The 15,284-nt window shown below is 32.3% G+C and overlaps 1 protein-coding gene across 1 annotated transcript in view; it reads left to right on the forward strand.

Annotated features, from left to right (window-relative positions):
• LOC129975377 (thrombospondin type-1 domain-containing protein 7A-like) overlaps positions 1 to 15,284 on the forward strand; it is a 610,131-nt gene that overhangs the window by 296,134 nt on the left and 298,713 nt on the right. Inside the window, exon 3 of the mRNA XM_056088439.1 lies at positions 5,180 to 5,249. The gene's annotated coding sequence lies outside the window, so the exon portion shown is untranslated. The remainder of the gene's footprint in view (positions 1 to 5,179; positions 5,250 to 15,284) is intronic.

Genomic DNA, 15,284 nt, shown 5'->3' on the forward strand with positions numbered 1-15,284 from the left:
TACATTTTCAATACATCTCACTTTTGATTACTCTAATGATTATACGCACACACACACACACGCACACACACATATATATATATGAATTAAATTGAAATTTGGTATTGCCTGTTTGCACGCGTATAGGGACGATTAAGAAGTTAATAACCGATTATTATGCATAGGGAAATAGAATTGCCGTCTAACAAGCTGGGTCCTTTTACATCATATTTAATCTAGAATTCAGTCCAGTAGTATGAAAGGGCACGGAAGACTATTAATTATACCAATATACCATAACACCCCGGGGGCACCTCGAAATGAGGATGAGATGCTTCCGGCATGGTGGTTGGAACTCGCTACCCTGGATGGGTACACTAATAGGTGGGGGATCTGACTCCTCCCATCGATGAAGGGACGTACTTCCTTCGGGGAGGGATGTACCGTGACCGGTGACGGCCCTTAGGACTCAACCACAGTTCCCGCCAATGTTGCTGTTGCGGCGGTCTGGTCATTCAGTTTTATGGTTTTAATCCGTGTGCATTCGTCGCGGGTCGGAGAGTTAGATAGCTGACTTACGCATATAACATTTGCTCTAGAAGTGCATACCAATGCTGATTTCCCATTTACATATTACAGATGGGATCCAGGCTGCATTACCGAAGTAGGCAAACAACAATTATAGACCTTCTTTTCTGTTTTCTTTAAATCAATACCTATAAGCTATCCAAATTTTTAATTCAATACCAACTTTATATTACAATGTGTATATTTTTATGACAAAATATTCGCTAAAATCATCCGCAATTTCAATTATCCAATTTTTGATTTAATCATATATAACCAGCAAATGCAATTTGTATTAGGGTTATAAATACTAGGGATATAATGCTATTTTTCAAAATTTTAGTTGCAGGTATTACATTTTTATATACGCAGATTTTTAACTATTAATTTTAAAAGCTAAAAGCTAATTGCTTTTATCGATTCAATACCTTTGTCTTAAGCCTTATAGCCAACAGATTACGTTGAGTATGCTAATAATATTAATCGTCGTGGCTTCCAAGTATGACGTCAGAAGAATTTTAAAAATGGAAAAAAAAAAGAATTAATGTTTCGAGTAATTACGTCAGGTAAGCGAATTCACCTTAATGCTCTGAGTCACGTAACGGTAATATTAATACCCTTCATAGTGATTAAATAAAGAACTTCGCGCCATTAGTACACGAAATTCACTAAGTTCAGAAGAAAGAATATATATACTGCATTAATTCTGACGAGTTAATAATTTTAAAAAAAACTGTAATGAAACAAAGCCGAAATTTAATTTTTCTTCAATTTGATACAATTAGAAAAACGAAGAGGAATTTTGAGAGAAATAAAGCAGATGAGACAATCTCTACTTATAATAAAAGAGAATGTGGGTTCTGTGCGTGTGTTGGCTCTGTATAAGGCAGACGTTCTGACCCAAAACTATTAATTTTGGACCAAATGCGCTTTGTTTAAGTGTGTAACTTAAAAGAAATTTTTATTGAAGTTTCAATTAATGAAAAATTAATTGAGATTTGACGTTTTCTCCTATTAAAGTACCAGAAATATTATCATATAAAACTAATTATTTAAAAACTATTTTGAAAATCAAAAATTCTCTTTTTATTGAAATCACTTGAAGTGTTTTCTTTTTCGGAATTTCGACAATTTAAAAAAATTCATTTTACAGAATTTTTAGCAATAAATTTTATTGTTTCAATGAAATTGAAAACGTTATTCATCGTTTCTTCAAGCGTTTATTTGCGTTTTTTTTTTACCTTTGTTAAAAGCTAAAGGAAAATTATTTTGCTTATTTTTACTATTTATTCAAAGAATTTTGCACCTTTTTCACCCAGCTGGTAAGTCAGGAGTTATTACCTACATTTAACTCCAGTTGAATCGCTTAAACGCAAGTTCATATCCCTGCTTCCATTAAATTTATCAGACATTAAAACCATGTTATTTTGAAAATCCTATATATTTACGATTGAAAATCCTTTCTACTGTATTCATATACTTTCTTAACGAAGAATTTCTTAATATCATAGTACTACTAGCAACGCAATTGCTTCGTTCATTTGTATTCTAGCTTTCGTGGTATTACTAATTTCTTTTTAATCCTTCTAGTAAATTAAGCATGCATTAAATAAAAATCTTTTTCCTCAGTTTTAAAGTTTAGAAAAAAATCATGATTAAATATTTCATAAAGCAATAAAAGTGATTTGAATTTCAGATCAATAATGTAAGCAATTGTTAGAAATTTGGCATAAAAATATTTGTTTTAACCATCAAAACTCTGGAAAAATTTGTACAATTATAAAACTGATATCATTATAAAAAATAATTATGCATCTTGAAACTGTACAAAGTACATTCTTGTGCAATAGCATTTTTGGATGTTGAAATAGACAGAATTAAAAAAAATCAGATTATTTTAATTAATCAAATTTAAAAATTTTAAAAATCTCTCCGAGGGGCACATACACACAGACACACACATTCATCGTTATTAGTAGTAGAAGTAATTCGAAAGTAACATAGTGTTTGCCTTACTTAAATTCGATGAAAAATGCACATTTTTTAAGCCATTTTGTGGCCTTAAAAGTGTTTGTTTCCTGAAATTTTACATTTTACTGTACTTTTTATATAAATATTGAAAGAAAAACGCAAAATAATAAAAAAAAGACCCAACCTTAAAGTAGAGCTGAAATTACAGTGGTTTGTAAAGCTGCATAAACAAAAAAAAAAAAAAGGGTATGAATTAAAGCCTGCTAATTCATATAATAAAAATATAAGTCTCATATTAATATAATACCATTTTCATATTAAAATTTCCTATTCTTCTTCAATTATATCCAGAGGGCCGCGGTGGTCTGGTGGTAAGGTTTCGGCTTCAGAACCGGAGGGTTCCAGGTTCGAGACAGGATTCCACCGAAGAACCGTCTTGTAAGGGGGTCTGTTGCGCGTTAAATCCGTCCTGACCAAACGTGTCGTCCTGTGGTGTGGAGACGGGGGTGCCAGCTCCGGTGTCGTCCTCGTCATCTGACCGCGGTTCAAAATTACGAGGTCCGCCCCAAAATAGCCCTAGTGTTGCTTCAAACGGGACTTTAATATAACTAAACTAAACTAAATTCAATTATATTCAATAAGATAATATTCTGCAGGAACTTCACAATTCGCCGGCCACTGCCGAACTGAAGTTTTCTTGAACAATTTTGTCGGCCACTGCCGAACCGAGGATAATTTGACGAAAACTAATGTTGAAATTTACGGATTCTTACCGGATCGAAGATTATTTTTTCTATTTCCGAGGTAATTGCATCCAAGACCGAGTCCCCACATGTAAAGACATGTTAACTCTGGCTCGAAAAACAGGCCTCTACAAACCGGATAATATATCAAATCAAATATCTCTCACGCGGCCATAGGGGAAAGCCCGGTTGAGATTAATACTTAGAGATGGCTCATATTAAGAGAATCACACACTAATTAAACATAAATGAATTTAATGAACTGGACGAACGGCTGGGCCGCTTTACATCGATGAACGCTATTACAGTACTGAATACAGTTTTAATGGCAGGAATCAGATAGCTTCTGATTGGCTGTTGAGTGATGACGCCGCCAGGATCATGCTCCATACACCACATTAATATGATTCATAATAAGAATTATTAAGAATTTATGGAAAATTAGTAATGACAATTAGTTGGTTAAATTATTTTATTTGAACAACTTATTTGGTCGGTACTCTTATTTGAACAACCCAGCACTTTCAATGCTACTGACAAGATATCTCGTCTTTCAGATACTTCCAATTGCAAGTCTCTGTGGGCTAAAATTTGTCTCTGATGCGAGTTTAGATAGGTTGAACTTTCTGATCATATCTATCAACAATTTAGATAGGTTTAATTTTCTGATCATATCTATCAACAATTTAGATAGGTTGAACTTTCTGATCATATCTGTTAACAATTTAGACAGGTTGAACTTTCTGATCATATCTATCAACAATTTAGATAGGTTGAACTTTCTGATCCTATCTATCAACAATTTAGATAGGTTGAATTTTCTAATCCTATCTATCATCAATTTAGATAGGTTGAACTTTCTGATCATATCTATCAACCTATCTAAACTGGCATAAGAGATAAATTTTATTCCCCAGAGACCTGTAATTGGAAGTATCTGAAAGACGAGATATCTCGTCGGTCGCGTTGAAAGTGTTAAATATACAAATTTTTAATTACATTATAGTGTATATAAATTTCTATCAATTCGTTTGAGCGCATTTCTTATTATGATATTACAGAAACATGTAATTGGAAGTATCTGAAAGACGAGATATCTCGTCTGTAGCTTAGAAAGTGTTAAATATACAAATTTCTATTTCATTATAGTGCATAAATTTATATCAATTCATCTGAGCGCATTTTTTATTATGATATTACAGAAACCTGTAATTGGAAGTATCTGAAAGACGAGATATCTCGTCGGTCGCTTTAAAAGTGTTAAATATACAAATTTCTATTTCATTATAGTGCATAAATTTATATCAATTCATCTGAGCGCATTTTTTATTATGATATTACAGAAACCTGTAATTGGAAGTATCTGAAAGACGAGATATCTCGTCGGTCGCGTTGAAAGTGTTAAATATACAAATTTTTAATTACATTATAGTGTATATAAATTTCTATCAATTCGTTTGAGCGCATTTCTTATTATGATATTACAGAAACATGTAATTGGAAGTATCTGAAAGACGAGATATCTCGTCTGTAGCTTAGAAAGTGTTAAATATACAAATTTCTATTTCATTATAGTGCATAAATTTATATCAATTCATCTGAGCGCATTTTTTATTATGATATTACAGAAACCTGTAATTGGAAGTATCTGAAAGACGAGATATCTCGTCGGTCGCTTTAAAAGTGTTAAATATACAAATTTCTATTTCATTATAGTGCATAAATTTATATCAATTCATCTGAGCGCATTTTTTATTATGATATTACAGAAACCTGTAATTGGAAGTATCTGAAAGACGAGATATCTCGTCGGTCGCGTTGAAAGTGTTAAATATACAAATTTTTAATTACATTATAGTGTATATAAATTTATATCAATTCATCTGAGCGCATTTTTAATTATGACATTATAATTTCAGACAAAACCTGATGATGAAATTTCCGAAAGTTGAATGAAAACTCAGCAAAGTGAAATTTATATACATGTAGGTAAGAGCATTTTTTCTTGTAAAATAATATATTTCATGCCTTTATTAAGCTACATTAATTATCATTATGCATTCACAAATATATTCTTAATTTTATCGTAATGAAACTAAAATGAAATACATAGTTGTTTCTTTTAATCATAATCTTACTAAAATAACAAAACATTCAGGATAAAAAGAAAACTACATAACAAAAGAATTTCATTATCTTTATAAAATAAAAATGTAAAGATTAATAAAGCCTATTAACATCAAGTACAACAAAATATGTAATGAAAACTAACATATGAAATTAAAAAACATGCTCTTTCACAGATAAACAAAAAGCATTCTTTCCTTTTTCACTATTTACTCACTAAATTTTCCGGCCTCACATACTCTCTTCCTTTATTCTTAAAAAGAAACTTTATTAACCTATGAAAAATAATAATAAATTGCTAATGTTTTTATTCAGCCCACATTATCTATCTGGCATACCTCAAAAGAAAAAAAACCTAACAGTATTAGGTCAAAAGGATAAAAAATAACATACTTTAATGTATTCTTCCCTGTCATAAACATTAACTTACAAGCATTGTAATATTTTTCTTCAAACTTTTAGTAGTTGCTTTTTAGCATAACAATTCATTCCAGTATAATATAATGAGCTCAATGAGCTAAAAAAAACTATAGTTTAATTTTTTGTGTTCTTCTTGTTTATTATATCAAAAGATATTTAGAATTTTATGAAAGGAAGTTAATGAAAACTAAATTTTAATTACTAATACATGAATTAACAAATTATAAATTTTGTTTTTCCATATATTTATTATGTAATATTTCATTATTTTATGAAAAGAAGCGGTTATTTAAAAGTTCGTTTTTTTTTATAATTTATAAATGAAAACAAAGTATTTATAAATTCTTTTAGCATAAAGATGTTCCGAATGTTTCTTGGTTAGTTAAATTTTCTTTAGGCTAGTTAAATTGTGAGATAAAATGACAGTGGTACGTTATTAGTCCTAACGTGAAAAAGACACAGAAGCATATAGAAATTATAAATGTGTTGTTATTTTGGGAGTTTGAGAATTTTTACAATAAAACAGAGTTTATAAAATAGAAACACAAATGTTTGCTGAGAATTCCATGTTAGGAATCAATGACAATTGCTACCATTTCCCACAAAAATGAAAATTAAGGCAAAAAAAAATAATAATAACATTTTGAAATTTCTGATTTATTTTTATTAATCCAAATTTTTCAATTCAGCGTCAACACATGTATTCAACTTTACAGTATCAATGAACATATTTGACCTACAGCTGTTTAAATTAACTCTATTAATATTGAAAGGCTCCAGACAAAAAGAAACTGTGATTGACCCCCGAGATATTTCACGCCCGCTTCTTTCGTCAAGTGTTATTGATCGAATCTTTAGAGATGCTGGCCAGAGGGGTTTGGGGAAGAGCTTCTTAGAACTCTCAAATGATGTTCCAACATATATTTACTTAGTAACTGTTTGCTAAGAGGGATCCTCTTTCGTATATTAAACTCTTAAGAACAAGGGACATCATTGTTAGTTTTTTTTTCTTATCTTTGAAAGAGAAACCTGAACGTTCTAATATTCTCAGGTGCTTGTTTAGTCAGCTACGAATACTGGAGTGAATAAGAGAGGTTAAGGCTAGAGAGTTGGTTTCAAAATCGGTTTCCAGCCGCTGATAGTACAAAAAGAAAGAGTGGTCTCTCTGAAATTTCTCGCACGCTCTCTAATAAAGGTGTTAATCAGAGAACGCCTTAAATGGAGTTGGCTTACAATAGTTACGAAATATTAATATTTGGCGCGATTTAACATTTTTTCTGATTCTGTCGTGTGATTCTTGGCGATTAATCCCTAGCATACTGTCAATAGTATCCGAAAATAGAATTTTTTCCGAAATAGAATAGTATCCGAAAATAGAATTCTCGCGTTTCACGTAACCAATTAAAACAGCAATTCGACACATAATTATAATTGCAGTCACAAAATCGCGCATTGAATTTAATATATTTAAGCTGTTGTGTTTTTGAATTATTGTGTTTATATGTTTCTGAAAGTACAGAACGACAGACGATCAACCACTGATTAGATTTGACTCAAAATTTGATAGTTGTCTATATTAGGCTATCTCTCTTCGTTTTGTAGTTATAACATCAAATTGTATTTGAACAACTGGACAAACATATATTCTCTAAACGGAGTTTGTTCAATCTGATTATGGCGAATTGTCATAGATTGATCATCAACAATAGAAAAAAGAACCAGTATGAAATATTACTAACAGTGATAAAAATGATTTTTAGTATATATATATATATAATTTTAAAATATTTTTTTAAAAAAATGGATTCGAAATAGAAAAGAAAATGCATCATGTAGAATAACTTTTTGGAATTTTTAGGTGATGTCAAAATTATTTCCTATTTTCGGAGCGCCGAAGTCCGCTTGATTTTTAATTAACTGAAACTCTAATTAAAATTTCAAAAAATTGTTTTTATATACACATTTCCTCCCTAAAAATACTATACATACACATGTATGTATGTGTGTATATATGTATGTGCGAGACTGTGTGTGTGTGTGTGTGTGCGCGCGTGTGTATGTGTGTGTGTGTGTGTGTGTGTGTGTGTGTGTGTGTGTGTGTGTGTGTGTGTGTGTGTGTGTGTGTGTGTGTGTGTGTGTGTGTGTGTGAGTGAGTGAGTGAGTGAGTGAGTTTAATTTTATAGGTTTAGGTGAACAATCTAGTTTGTTGAGAATAACCGCACACACACACATTCATCTTTATTATCTAATATAAAAAAATGTCATGTCACGGTGTTTGTGTTCGTACTCCTCCGAAAAGGCTCGACCGATTTTCATGAAATTTCTTATGTGTATTTGGTAGGTATGAGAATAGGTCGTAAAGTATATTTCATAACGCTCGGTAATTAGGATGTACCTATACACGTTCACCGTACGCTGATGAGATCAACGCTGTGGCGTAATGTCGAAAAAGTCCAGCTAATCTATCTAATATAAAAAAATGTCATGTCACGGTTTTTGTGTTCGTACTCCTCCGAAAAGGCTCAACCGATTTTCATGAAATTTCTTATGTGTATTTGGTAGATATGAGAATAGCCCGTAAAGTATATTTCATAACGCTCGGTAATTAGGATGTACCTATACACGTTCACCGTACGCTGATGAGATCAACGCTGTGGCGTAATGTCGAAAAAGTCCAGCTAATCTATCTAATATAAAAAAAATGTCATGTCACGGTTTTTGTGTTCGTACTCCTCCGAAAAGGCTCAACCGACTTTCATGAAATTTCTTATGTGTATTTGGTTGGTATGAGAATAGGTTGTAAAGTATATTTCATAACGCTAGGTAATTAGGGTGTACCTATCCACGTTCACCGTACCCTGATGAGATCAATGCTTACTTGAAATCATCGACACTGTGGTGTAATATTGAAAAAGTCCAGCTAATATATCTAATATATAAAAGTCTCATGTCACGGTGTTTGTGTTCGTACTCCTCCGAAACGGTTCGACCGATTTTCATGAAATTTCTTATGTGTATTTGGTAGATATGAGAATAGCCCGTAAAGTATATTTCATAACGCTCGGTAATTAGGATGTACCTATGCACGTTCACCGTACGCTGATGAGATCAACGCTGTGGCGTAATGTCGAAAAAGTCCAGCTAATCTATCTAATATAAAAAAATGTCATGTCACGGTTTTTGTGTTCGTACTCCTCCGAAACGGTTCGACCGATTTTCATGAAATTTCTTATGTGTATTTGGTAGATATGAGAATAGCCCGTAAAGTATATTTCATAACGCTCGGTAATTAGGATGTACCTATACACGTTCACCGTACGCTGATGAGATCAACGCTGTGGCGTAATGTCGAAAAAGTCCAGCTAATCTATCTAATATAAAAAAATGTCATGTCACGGTTTTTGTGTTCGTACTCCTCCGAAAAGGCTCAACCGATTTTCATGAAATTTCTTATGTGTATTTGGTAGGTATGAGAATAGGTCGTAAAGTATATTTCATAACGCTAGGTAATTAGGGTGTACCTATCCACGTTCACCGTACGCTGATGAGATCAACGCTTGCTTGAAATCCTCGCTACTGTAACGTAACGTTGAAAAAGTCCATGCGAGTCCAAATGCTACAAGACCCATTTGCTGACACATTCTCCCGGACCAATTGTTAGATATCGGCGATGGAAAAGTTGCTGTCTATGAAAATACTGGATGCATAAAATTGCCCACTGATTTCTGCAGTATCGTTGATTCGCAAAATGCTCTCATTGACAGCATATTTCCCGATGTACGCACATAATACATAAATCATGCTTGGCTGGCAGAATGCGCCATTTTGGTAACAAAAAATGTGGACGTCGACGATTTAAACTTCAAGATACAGCAGTCGTTGCCAGGCTACTTGGTATCATACACATCGATCGACATAGTTTGCGATGCTAACGAAGCTGTAAATTATCCAACAGAGTTTTTGAATTCACTGGATTTGCCAGGCATGTCACCACACCTTCTACGACTGAAAGTTGGATCTTCGGTTATTTTACTTCGGAATTTGAACCCACCATTGCTGTGCAATGACACTCGATTGGTCATTAAAAAATTGATGAAAAACCTTATTGAAGTCACCATTTTGAATGGTAAATTCCGAGCCGAAAATGTTTTGCTGCCACGAATTCCAATGATTTTCACAGACGTGCCAATCGAATTCAAATGGGTTCAATTTTTTATTAGATTGGCATTCGCAGTGACAATCAATAAGTCGCAAAGCCAAACGATGTCTGTTTGAGGCTTAAATTTGGGCACACCATGTTTTTCACACTTGGCATGTTCTCGCGTGGGCTAACTATCGAGTTTATTTGTGTTGGCTAAAATATCGTACACTCAATTGCTCTTCGAAATGAATATTGATTTTCTTTATTTCATTTTTATACTTTAGGACAAAAAAATATATTACTTTTTTCACTTTACGTTTAACTTTTAAGAGATCAAACAATGTATATGTTCGTTACGTTAATGAAATAGACTGTATTGAGAAAATGAGTGGTTGGAGTTTTTTTAGTTTTTATCGGCGATCATCGTCTACAGTGCTCCATTCCTCTTTCTGTCATAGATCTCATCCCTACACACTTACAATACATTCGTTAACAACCAAAATATTCAATAGTAATAATTTATAAGGCAGAACAACGTTTGCCGGGTCAGTTAGTTGTAGATATAGATTTCATTTCTTTCCTCATTCTTTATAAGTATAACATGGATACAAATCGTTGTTGCCATGGATACAATTTTAGTTATTAAACCCATCTTAAACATACACATCTGGCCAACTAAAGAAGAAGAAAAAAAAAACAGTCAGAAAATCTAATATTTCTCCCATTCCATTTTTCGACGGAAACGGACGGAAACATTTCAGATACCCGGTGCTTATCTCTTCCATTTCTGTCGTTTTGAAAATCCCGAGCCGTCAGCCGTATGACATAACCCAGCTTGAAGCAGAAACACTTTTCCTTCATACACAAGAAATGTAGATAAATGGGATTTTGCGATAGTGAATATCGTTTTCGGGCTTTACGAGCGCCAGGATTTCGAGGACGAAACTCACCTGGGATATTTGATGCTCTGCCATCGATACGTTTCGTCCCTTTCGCTTATTTTTTTAAAATTTGGAATCTTTCGGTTATATTTATGAAACTGGCCTGTGGTTGAGTGTTCATGGGGTGGACTACAAGCCACTTTGCCACGGACCAGTTTTATGTCGGCCAAAATATTTACTGACGGAAGAATTTAAAGGTGAATCAATTTAATATTTTTTTACAGTTCGCGGCATATTGGATGTCCCTATGGCAATTCAGTTGTCCGTTGATAAAAATCTAGGTCAGGGTTTTCAACTTATGAGATGGATGCAATAATTTTAAAGTTTTATGAAAAAGCTACTTATTTTCTGTTCTGGCCTTGTTATTAAGAAGAAAAAAAAATTTATACTAGGGACAAATAATCCAAAAATATATAGTAATAAATGAGAAATTTTTGAAAATACAATAATATGATCGCCGTTAAATGTTCATTTAGAAAAATAAATAAACAGCGATAAAAACCTATTTAATGCATCAAATTTTTATTTATGAAAAAAAAAATTAAACTAGCAGGAGGTTTTTCGCGCGATCTCTAATAAACTTATCATGGCAGAGAACTCCTAAAATGGTATTGGCGTAAAAAAAAGTTACAAAGTATTAACTTTTGGCGTGAATTTAGCATTTTTACTGAATCTGTTGTGCCATCCTTGGGGAGTAAATTGACGATTAAACACCTGGCATGCGTTAATAGTATTAAAAAAATCGAAATTATGTTTTAGACGCGTTTTTCTCAACCGATTTAAACAAAAATTTGTTACAAAACTTCACTCGTAGTCACAAAATCCCATACTAAATTTTATATATTTAAATAACGGCGTTTTTGAACTGTCGCATTTGCATGTTTCTGTAAGTACAGACAAGCAGTCAACACTTTATTGTATTTTTCTCAAAATTTGAGTGTTTAACACTATAGGTGTCAAATCTGTGCATCGAATTTTATTTATCTAGCTCTTTTGGTTTTGTAATTATCGTGTAAATTTATATTTGAACAACCGGACAGACGAAATTCCTCTGAACAAATTTTATTCAACATTTGATAGAAATCTTCAAATTAGGTGTAAAAACCGCGTAATAAATTTCACACTCTAGCTTAAGTCGTATTTGAGTTATATTTGTTACAAACAGACAGACATACGGTCATTTTCCAGAAATGTGTTTTTCAAACTCAGGGTGTATAAGCGGAGAGATTCGTCGAAGTTCCGAGTTCGAATGTTTTGATGAATACTATTCTTCCTCTATACTATATATACGAAAACGTAAAAATCATGAAAGCAATCGCATGAGTGGATTTCTAATACTCTAAATAAACTAAGTTTTTATCATATATATTATACAGGGTTTACTTAAATTCATTAAAGGTAGGTAAAATACATATAAAGAGGCATTTTTGATATAGCAAAATGAAATCGGAAATGAAAATCGCAGACGGAAGGTACAAGAAATGATGAAAACCGAATGGCCCGCATCCATTTTCGTGAAATGAACTGCTCCCGCTAAACTGGCTGTATAAAAGCAAAAAAAATTTGTGACCAGGTTCTGTCCTATTGGAGAAGCTTCATGGTGGAACTTAAATGAATATCTTCCGTCACTCTTGGCAGCCCTTTACATGAGATGCATATCTGCTTTCTCAAAGAGTGTAAATCGTTCCATCAAGCAAAAGTAGTATCGTTTGAAGTTCGCGTAATGCCATTCAGACACAATAAAATTGTTTTGCAGGCGATTCGATAAAACAATCTAAATAAATCTACGTAACTATTCAACATTTTTTCCCGAAGATGCATCTTTATTTAAACTACGTCACTTAAGTATCGTCTGCTCTAAGAAATATTATGCAAATAAAAAGGTTTCTTTTGTTTTCGTTTCCTTAACATTTTTTGCTTTTTCCACCTACATTTTTAGTTTACGACTCCATAAACGAAAAATACTTCTTTATACGTATTTTACCTACTCATAAAGTATGGCCCATGAATTCAGGGATACATTGTATTCATTTTTTCAAATAACGTTTAATGATTTTCATTCATATATCGATTTTCCATCAGTTTCTTCTCTCTTGTATTTATCACTATATTTTTTATTAAAATATTTTACATATTTAAAAAAGTTATTTTTAAGTATTAATGTCTATTTTTTAATCTCTTAATATAGTATTTACGAATAACACAAGCGTGCGTATGTGTAGTCGTTCTATGTTCATGTTCGTTTAACCCATTAAAGGGCCCTTTTTTTCTAGTCATATTATGTTAAAATATTTTTAGGCTTGAAATTAGAATAAGAAAAGGGATTCATTTAGCTTATTAGATAAATTTAATTTGATTAATGAATTAATTTGGTTAATTAATAATTAAGTAACAAATCAAGATACGTCATTTTGTCTGAGATAAAGAACTGAAACATCTTAGTTTCTGACTTACTAAAAAAATTTGTCAGAACTTATGCCAACCTACATAATTTCATACAAAGATTGATAAATTTGGTGGGAAGCATACTTCCCACGGCCCTAGAAAGGGTTAACTTAGAGTTATTTCAAATTTGGGACAAATATATTTTAGAGGAGGGACATGTTGTGCACCTTGTATAACTTCTTTCGAATTTTAATTGTGTTGTAATTAATTATAAATTAAGCTAGATTTTTCTATAACTCCAGAAAATGTTAATGTAAAAGATTTATTTTTCAACTCATTAATTTTTTTTTTTAAATATGTTTTCAACTGTACCAGTTTTTTTCTTAAATATATTCTTGTTGGATTTTGAGCAAACGTTTTCTGACTGATAATATATTTTTGAAAATATTTTTTAAATTATTTTCAACAAAAGATTAACAAAATGATGAATGTTACAAAGTTATTCCGTTGCAAGCTGTTTTTCAAATATTTTTATTTATATTCCAATTTTCTTAAACTGGAAGAAGCATTTTTTGTTATCTCTCCTACATAAGGATTAAGGAAGAGAAAATGCAGCTCTACGACGACAACATGCGGTAAGAAGATGGCTGTCTTGGACAGCCACATTTTATTGGTACTATTATGGCATGGAACTCGATTCCATTAGAAAATTTCCTGTATATGTAAAGTGCGACTTAAGGTTGCTAAAATAACACGGCATTAAAAACCGTCAAAATTTTAGGCTCAAAATTATTTTGTTGGTGGAATCACGAGCTCTAAAATTACGCTTAAAAGATTTAAAAACAATTAATATTTCTGGAGAATCAACTTGCGGATAGTTTTTAATTATTAATTATTGTAAACATTTAGAATCTTTTGCCCATTTTTTCCAAATTCATTAGTAGACAGTTCAGATCATACGGAATTAAAATTAAATTAGTTGATAATTAAATTCTGAAAATATTAAAATACTACAGTCACAATTGTATTGTAATATAAGCCATACTTCAAAAAGATTGAAATTTTGTCGTTCTTATAATTTATATTTATCCATCAAATCCAGTAGTACAGACTATTTGAATCAGAAATCCGAGCCTATTTCTAATAAACGATTTTAGTCTACTCTAAATTATAAGCAGTGAGTAGGAAGTGCGCTTTTTCAAATTTTTTCTACTATCAGCATTTTTTTTAAATATCATTTTTTAATATCGTTTTTAGTTTATTTTTTAATTGTGTTAATATCGTCGAAACGTGAATGGATTACTTAAAAACGCCTTAATACATTACTTATTAAAAATTAAATATTTCATTCATCATATTTCATTGTGTTCTTATTTTGGTAAAACAGAAGCGACTAACGAATGCTCAAAAGCATTGATGGTTTCATATTTGAGAATAGACAGTATGCATTTATATATAGTGGATTTTGATCCTCACAAGGAAGAAACATTTGAAAATACATATACTTTACGGAACTTCCTCCACTAGATCCGTAAAGTCAACGGGTTCGCTTGTGTTGGGTGTATGGTGTAACAAAATCAACAGGCCTCGGTATCAAACGAAGATTTTATTAGCACGAAGAAACGAATACACACACGACAATTACACAGCCGAGACACAAACAAACAATACACAGCGGCACACTTAAAACAAACAGTAGCCCAAAAGTAGTAACCGGTAACTAATAACAACCAAAACACACAAAGAAAGTGGTCAGACAGAACTCAGCAGGAAGAGGGAATCTACATAATTATTCTCTACAGTCTCTCCAAACGCCTGCAATTCTTCACTGTCTCCAACGCCTACTCACTACTACACGACTAGCTACTCCGGACACAACTCAATGAAACTTCTATGATGAACTTCAGGATTCGGCACACAGCTGAATTCACTAATCGCTTGAGCTCCACTCAACGCTTACGCTTCGCTGGACTGATCCAACTAATTTGCCGTTTACTCGCTATGCGTCTC

This window comes from Argiope bruennichi, chromosome 7 (assembly GCF_947563725.1).
Source record: "Argiope bruennichi chromosome 7, qqArgBrue1.1, whole genome shotgun sequence".
NCBI classification, from domain to species: domain Eukaryota; kingdom Metazoa; phylum Arthropoda; class Arachnida; order Araneae; family Araneidae; genus Argiope; species Argiope bruennichi.